We start from the raw sequence: 8,303 nt of genomic DNA, 5'->3' as shown, positions 1-8,303 counted from the left end.
ACTTATTACTCACAACTACGATGAACTAAGATGATAGAGAAATAATAATCCAATAATCTCTCAAAATCGATATCGTTGTATCTATCGTTGAGATATAAGAACGTTCTGGCGTTTCGCTGCTTCCACTGTTCGTATTTATAAACTAGACGATATATGATTATACACAGCGTTACCTTAGATTCTAAACAACAAAAAATATTACACAGATTGATTATATTGCGATGGTGACGATAGAACTTCTCGAAATACGATAGTAAACAAATATTTCTTCTCAGATTCACTGTTTATCATAAATTTTGTTTTCTTTTCGTCCTTTTCTTTCTTTTTCTTTTTTCTTTTTTTGTTTCGTTTGAATCAACGAATATTGAAATTTTATATTTATTATGAAAAATGTTTTAACGAATTCACGATTTAAATTCCTTTCGTTATTTTCGAAGATACATTTATTATAGATCGATAAATTGAAATATGTGAGAGATTTAATTCGTCATGTTCGATTATTATTTCCATTACATAATACATACTAGATATTTCCTCATAATACAATATTCGTGGAAATGTTAACTTATTATGTAGCATTACACCTTCAACAAAGTTTCAATATCACGTAAACGTTGCTCTTTCTATATGTGTTAGTATCGATCACGTGTTCTTTTCTTCTTCACTGAAAAGACTTGTTTTTAAATCGTACCCATATATCGTCTGCGTAATAGGATTTTTCTACGTTCTTTCTAACGATTTTCTATTTTCTTTTTTTTTGTTTTCTTTTTTGAAACAATCGCGTATAGTCGATCGATTTTTGATCCGATCCGGGATAAGCCATTTGAAACTGTTAATAAAAGTTACACGAGTCAATCATTTTTTCTTTTAATAATAATATTAGAATTTTGTGAATAAGGAAATTATTTAATTAAAACAAAGAACAAGGACGGTATAAATGAACAAGATTAAAATTTTTGTTTTATATATGCATATACGCTTATATATATGTGGATGATATTTATGAAGAAAAATTGTATTTAAGTATATAAAATATATATACGTAACTATATTCGTTTTAAAAATATAAAAAATCTATTGCTGATCAATAAAATCGATCGATCGATTCGTAATCTGATTCTACAACACAATGGAAATTGTTATTAAAGTTTGTAAACGTGATCAATTTTTTAATAATTATAATTATTAAATTTATTCTTCATTAAGTTAAATTACTTAATTACATAAGATTATATCATTTAATTAAATAAAATTCTTTATTTAATTAAAATAAGTTTTTTTGATTCAAATAAAAAGAAAAAAAGAAGAAAGGAGAATAATTAAATAGGAATAAAATGATCATATATGTATATGGATAAAAAATATAAATATATATATATATATACGTGTGTGTGTGTGTGTGTGTGTGTGTGTGTGTGTGTGTGTATGTGTGCGCGTTCAATTAAAAACATAAAAATTAAAAATATAAAAAGATTACATTACATTCATTTCTTGATGAAAGCAAAATTATACTTCCATAATCACACCCACCCAACGCATACGCAAATAAAATATACAATTGTCGTAATTAAACTAACAATACAAAATAATATGTTCAACCGATAATGTCACATATCCGTAATAACAAAAACGACAGTTTTCATTTCTAAAAAAAAAAAAAAAATGAAGAATCGTAGATTAATAAGATCTATAAGACTTTTCATACGACGTTACAAAAAATAACGTTTCTTTCCGGATCCATTCGAAGAACATAAATAATCGATATTAATAAATTCAATAATACTCGGTAAGAAACCAACATAATTATCTACTTTATAGATTTTACCACACTACTACTACTATTTACTCCATTATTTCGAAAGATCTTTATCGTCAATTTTTGTCCAATCGATCGCTCTACCATTTACTCAAAATCCCAACTATCCTTTATCCTTACGAATAAAACTAAATCAGCACAGATGGAATCTTTTCGATCGTCGACTTGAGAATATTTTTAATCCAATAAAAACACTAATCAGATATATCCTCTCCGTTCACAATTATTCGAACGTGTCTTCGATAAAAGACCGTCTAAAACTGTTCTCTCGATTTCCAATACGCTAGGAATACCCGACGAATTTCTGATAACAAAGAAAGAAAAAGAGAGAGAGAGAGAGAGAGAGAGAGAGAGAGAGAGAGAGAGAGAGAGAGAGAGAAAGGGAAGGTCTACGTAAGTCGAGTAGGAAGAAGAAGGGAAGGAGGAAGTGGTGGGGGTTGATGAGGAGCGATAGGTGGGGAGACAAAGAGGAGAAGAAGGAGAAGGAGAAGGAGAAGGAGAAGGAGAAGGATAGCGTTAATGGCGATAGTAGAAAAGTTTAAAAAAAGTGGGAAGGAAATCTGAACCGATCCGATCCTCTTCATTGGTCCGAAGGTGTGTCCGTGTTACATTTAAATTTCTCAAGGTCACTCGTTAACTTTCGCCTTGGTATATCGTATTGGAAACGTGTACGATTTAAACGACACAGTTTAAGTAAGAGGACGAAATATGAACTACAATTGGAACTGACGAACATTGTAACATCCTTCTTCACTCCTTTTCCCACTCTTTTAACATCATTTGCATCCCACACCATCACTATCACTATCACCATTATCATATACACTCGGATCGTATCGGTGTACAAGCTCTTATCGATTCTACGTAACGATCGATACTAACGTGTACTACGGTATAGTTAACGTTTGTAAACTGAACTCATTTCTTCTTCGATCTCTCATGTTTATATCTTTTGTTGATGATGACGTAAGAATGTCACAGTGTTTGTATGATAAGTAGTATCGTTCAAGGATACGAACTACAAATGGTAAACACTTGTTTTTGGGATAGAACAAATGCGTGATGAGAAACTAATATTATTGGTACATGTAAAATAAGAAGTATGATATATATATATATATATATATATATATATATACACACACACACACACACATATATATGTAAGTTTGATATGAAAATTTTAAAAAGAAGAAAAAATGTTTTTTCTTTTAAATTTATTTTGTTCATTATATGAATCATTATCTTCATTAATATAATGTAAAATATAAATCATGTTTAGGATATTGAAGTATATATTTCTACTTTCACATATTGTTCTTATCGTTATTTCTTATTATTATTATTATTATTATTATTATTATTATTATTATTATTATTATTATTATTATTAATAGTAGTAATAATAATGACATAAAGTGGAAAAGTTGAGCGAAAGAAACTTCAACAAAAGAAAAAGAAAAAGATAGCACTGGTAGTTCTATCTCATAGATAGCGTGGAAACGAGCTCGTGTTTGATTTTTATTAAAATAATATATATGTATATATATATATTATTTTAATATATATATTATATTACGCCGTAGCTTCTCCTACCAGAAACTCCAAACATATTTCCTTGCATTTGAAATGACTTGAATAATTCGAGATTAGTATATGCATTCACGAACAATGTTATTTAGAAAAAAATCAATAATTGTAACATTAAACTTTTGGAAGTGTAAATTAACTCGAGGGAAACAAGTTGGATAACAAAATTTCGATCAAGTATGTAGACATATGTTTACTTGGACATATTTATTTGCAAATATTCATGTACATTTTTATTTCACAAAACTGTATTATATTAAAGAATTTATCATTTATTTCGAAGAAATATATCCTCGAGAAACTTTGATCGAAAATTCCAAACGAACCTCTTTCTTTCTTTCCATGACAATGTTTGACGAAGCTTAAAAAAAGAAAAGAAAAAAGTATATATCCGAAATTAACGAAAAATCATTGGTTGATTTATTTTATCAGAGATTATAATTACCTAATAGATTAATGATCGATTTTTCATCTTATTCTACTGAGTCACGGCAGTTTCCATTAACATCTTTTTTTTGATTATCAGGACACTTCATATCCGATCCAGAGATCAATGTAGTAGGTACTAACATTATCAATAAAAATATATGATTAGAGTCGGAGAAAGAGAGAAAGAAAGATAGAGAAAAAGAGCTTCAATTAATATAAATATCGTGTTCACTTTAATTAATATAATTCTTATCTATAGTTAAACTTACGTTTGAGTAAGTCACCTGGTAAACTTCCTACTTCGGACAAATCAATTTCAGGCAACTTAACCGAGGTTCCATTTTTCGATATATTAAGTAATTCATCGCCCTTGATACCCAATGGATGAGCCATTGTTAAAAATGGTGACATCATTAATAAAAACGTGACGAAATAAAGAACGAAAGATTTCATATTTGCTGAACGTTAAATAAACACTTGGCAAATCGTTAGAAAGATCTGTCTATCGTTTCATCCAACAGATCCTTTTATAGTGACTATACCCCACTATATTTGAGAAAACTGTTTAGAGATGCAATTTTGTAATCGTAAAGAGAAGCGACTACAAGTTGCATAAACTAAACTTAATGATTTTAACGATCATCAATAAACATTTTTACCTTTCTTCTCTTTTCTTTTTATTTTTGTAATTTCTAATTACGAATCGTCGTAATATCTTAATCGACAAATAATCATGAAATTTCAAGGATAAATATCTTTTGTTTTTTTGAGTAAAAGTTTTAAAAAGTACAAAAAGAAAAGAAGAAAGGAAAAAAAGGAAAAATAAGAAAAAATTAGTACTGAATTATTCATCATTTATTTGCATATCAAATCTAACAGATTGACAATGTAACGACACGTTCATAAATCATACATATTTACACGTATAAGTATGCTTTAAGTTTACGATTGAATTCTCGGTATCATTCAATATCTCTTTTTAATACTTAATCGGTATCTGACGCGCTAATCCGAATATTTTTTTTTCATTCCTTGATCAAAAAAGAAAAGAAAAAAAAGAAAAAGAGAAAAGAAAAACACGCTTGATCACACGAATATTATCAAATATTTTTCAATCGTTCATTCGTAAAAACTAAATCATTTTGTTTCAATAAAATGATATAAAATGATATGAATGAAAATGATATTACGAATTGACGATTATATGAATGAAAATGATATTTATCGAAACAAAAACAATTCTTTCTTTTCGAAATAATTGTTATTACTATTACAAACGCTATACGTACGTTCTTATTCGTACGAATAAAAAACACTATACGATCGATCGATCATTATAGTGGAAATATAATGTATAATTATCGAAGTATTCGAAGCTTCGTAAAATTAGAAAATAGCCAAAAACAATATATTCTTATTCTTATTTAAAGAAAAATATTATGCAAGAACGTGTTTTTAAAAGTATTATACAAGGATATAAAATTGATCTGTGCTTTTCACGATCGTTTCGAAAAATGATAATTTTTATTTTCTGACATTTACCCAACGGAATGGTATCTTTTTTTTTCTAGATGAACGTAACATCGTTAGTACCATAATTATTTAAGGATAAAATGTATATCCTATTGCTGTTTTCCGTTTCTCGATAATTCTTCTATTAACGATAGTAGCTTGTAACATGATGGTTGCAAAAATTATGCATATTAGAATCGTGCTAATGATTGAGATAAAACCCATGCTGACTCTTCCTTTTCGTAGAATAAGAAAATGATAAATCTTGTTCTTGGAAGGTATCCACGTTATTCTCTTTCTTTCTTTCGTTTTTTTTTTTTTCTTTTTCTTTTTCTTTCTTTTATCCGACGGACATAAAATTGATCAATTAACACGAACGAACGATCCGCGCTTTTAATTATTTTCAAGAATGACGTGATATTTCATCGATCGCTTATCGATCACTCACGTACGTGAAATATGTAAGTATTTCAAAACTAATTTTTTAAGACGATGCAAAAGAAATTTTGCAAACAATCCTTTAAAACAAATAATACGAATAATACTCTTTCAAAAATCGATTATACTGTTGTTCCTTGCCGTTGAGAAATACGAATGAACGATTTGTCCTTTCATTTCAGTTCAACGACGAGTGTTTATAAACTCGTAAACGTCACATGATCACGCCATATATAGCTTATTATACCGTTTGTTCGAAAGAAAAATAAAAAAAAAATAAAAAAAACAAAAATAAAAGAAAAGAGAAAAACATTAAGATATGTTTCTTTCGGATTGATCGTGTTATGCGATTGACATTAAGACAATTTGTCGAAAGTAAATATGTAGGATATAAACGAATGGCTTCCTCGTCAAAACTGTATAAAATATAAAATTTCTGATATGAAATTTTTAATTGAATTATCAAATATCTGTCTATGTGATTTCAACTTGATATTAAATTTAAATTTATCTGCTAATGTTGATGGATTAATTAAAACTTTCACGTGTTTAACGTTTTTTCTTATATTCTTACATTATCTTCAAAGATACATTAAATCGAAGAAACTCGTAAATGCGAGAAACGATTATTATTATCGATTATTATCTCAATTGTATAATAAATAAATACGTGATTCCGTAATAATATCCATGGAAACGTTAATTATTATTATGTCTTTTTAACACTTGCAAGAAAATCAAATATCGTGTGATCGTATCGTAGATTTTTCGAAGAGTATAAATTAACGATTGATAAAGTTTTCTTTCTCAATGATAAGACTTGTTTGTTATAAGTCTTCCTAACGAATCGGATACGTAATACGATTTTTCCAAGTTTCTCGAACGATTTTTTTTTATTAGAATCAATCACGTATCATTGATCGCTCGAAGTTATTTGATCCAGGAAGCCATTTAAAATTGTTATTGAAAGTTTACGAGTCAATCATTTTGTTTTTAATAATATTTGAATAAGAAGATTCTTTAATAAAAAAAAAAAAAACAAACAAACAAAAAGAAAGAATAATTGAATAAGAATAAAATTTTTATTTTGTGTATATATGTGTGTATGTATGTATGTATATATATATATATATATAAATATATATATATATATTAAAATTTATAATAAAAACTTATATTAAACTTTATATTAAAACTTTATATAAAGATTATATTATGCTTTGTTTTTAACTAAAGCAAAATTACATGAGTGTGTGTATGCATATGTATGTAGTTTTTATCAATAATATTAAAATCATTTGAATATGAAGTTCCTTTAATTAAAAAGAGAAAGGAAAAAGGAATAATTGTATAGGAGTAATATATTCATCTTCCATACGTGTGCATGTGTATGTACATATGTATATTTTTGATAGAACATTTTATTTATGTATAAAAAGATATATAAAGATTATGTTATGCTTTGTTTTTAATTAAAACAAGATTACATATCCATACATATATAATATTACTTTTTCAAACGAATAAACATTAAAAAAAATAGCTCTCACGCTTAAACACGGAACAGAAAAAAAAAATCGGTGTTATAAAATAGAAATAGATTTAAATAAATGCATTTAGGAAATCGAACGAAGCCGAACGAAAGTAAAAATAGTCAAGATGTAATGTTTCGATAATAGACGAAGAGTGTTCAGTCAAAAAATATATCATCAATTTCAATAAAAAATCTATAAATATTACATATACCATAATTAATAATAATCGTTATTTATAGTTTCATTTACTTTCATTTATCGATTTATAAAATTCGAATAAATCGATTCACTGAGTCTTCTCGTTTTTGAGAGTTAATGGTTTGTTGGAAACATCGACGTCATTGATCAAAATATGAATGATAAAAGATGAAATTTTTATCGAACGTTAAGTGCACTCGGTAATCGTTAGAAGTTTGTCTCTCGTTGCATGCAACAGATCCTTTTCTAACAAGTATATCCTACTATACTTGAGAATACCGTTTGTTGGGTTCTAAAGTACCGTAGTAGATTCTACTCGGTGACAAGGTTGTTTCGTTGATGATCTCCGATCACTAACGTCCTGCTCTCTAATCCTGACACAGGATAACCCGTGTACTTGCAAATGAGTCGATCGATGGCCGTCGAAATGGCTACCCGATATGACGGCGTCTTCCGACTGAAACAATTAGTTGTACTCGAGGAAAACGGATCGTTACATCGTTTGAAGTTACTCGAACGTCGTCCGATACTTTCCCGATGAGTTCTCTGAGCGTTCAGGTGTCACTACATTGTCGCGTTGTCGTTTTATTTACGAGAGCTCGATAAGAGCTCGACGAGACTCGAAAATTGCTCGAACTGTAGCATAACGGTATTGTCCTCTGTATTTGACGAGAAACGAGAATGTCGACGTTAAACGATGAGACGAGCGTTCGCCAATATGTGTCGAGAATTTCATCGTAAATGTCGAGAGTCGATGTTGCGGTACTATTTAAATACGACGTCCC

General features: G+C 28.4%; 2 long non-coding RNA genes across 3 annotated transcripts; both read right to left on the bottom strand.

The window, feature by feature from the left end:
* Window positions 1-13: 13 nt before the first annotated feature.
* Window positions 14-2,166, bottom strand: LOC122635023. Of its 2 annotated transcripts, none has more exons than XR_006328542.1 (2): window positions 1,812-2,166; window positions 14-181 (listed from the first exon to the last, which is right to left on the bottom strand). It is a non-coding gene; the product is annotated as an uncharacterized LOC122635023 (long non-coding RNA). The 2 variants fall into 2 exon arrangements; XR_006328543.1 differs by having other exon boundaries at window positions 1,826-2,166.
* A 1,428-nt stretch (window positions 2,167-3,594) lies between these two features.
* Window positions 3,595-4,346, bottom strand: LOC122635022. The gene is made up of 3 exons (XR_006328541.1): window positions 4,105-4,346; window positions 3,852-3,971; window positions 3,595-3,767 (listed from the first exon to the last, which is right to left on the bottom strand). It is a non-coding gene; the product is annotated as an uncharacterized LOC122635022 (long non-coding RNA).
* Window positions 4,347-8,303: the final 3,957 nt, after the last annotated feature.

The sequence above is a fragment of the Vespula pensylvanica genome, chromosome 17, assembly GCF_014466175.1.
Source record: "Vespula pensylvanica isolate Volc-1 chromosome 17, ASM1446617v1, whole genome shotgun sequence".
NCBI lineage: Eukaryota > Metazoa > Arthropoda > Insecta > Hymenoptera > Vespidae > Vespula > Vespula pensylvanica.
This window is presented reverse-complemented; position numbering and strand designations above follow the sequence as displayed.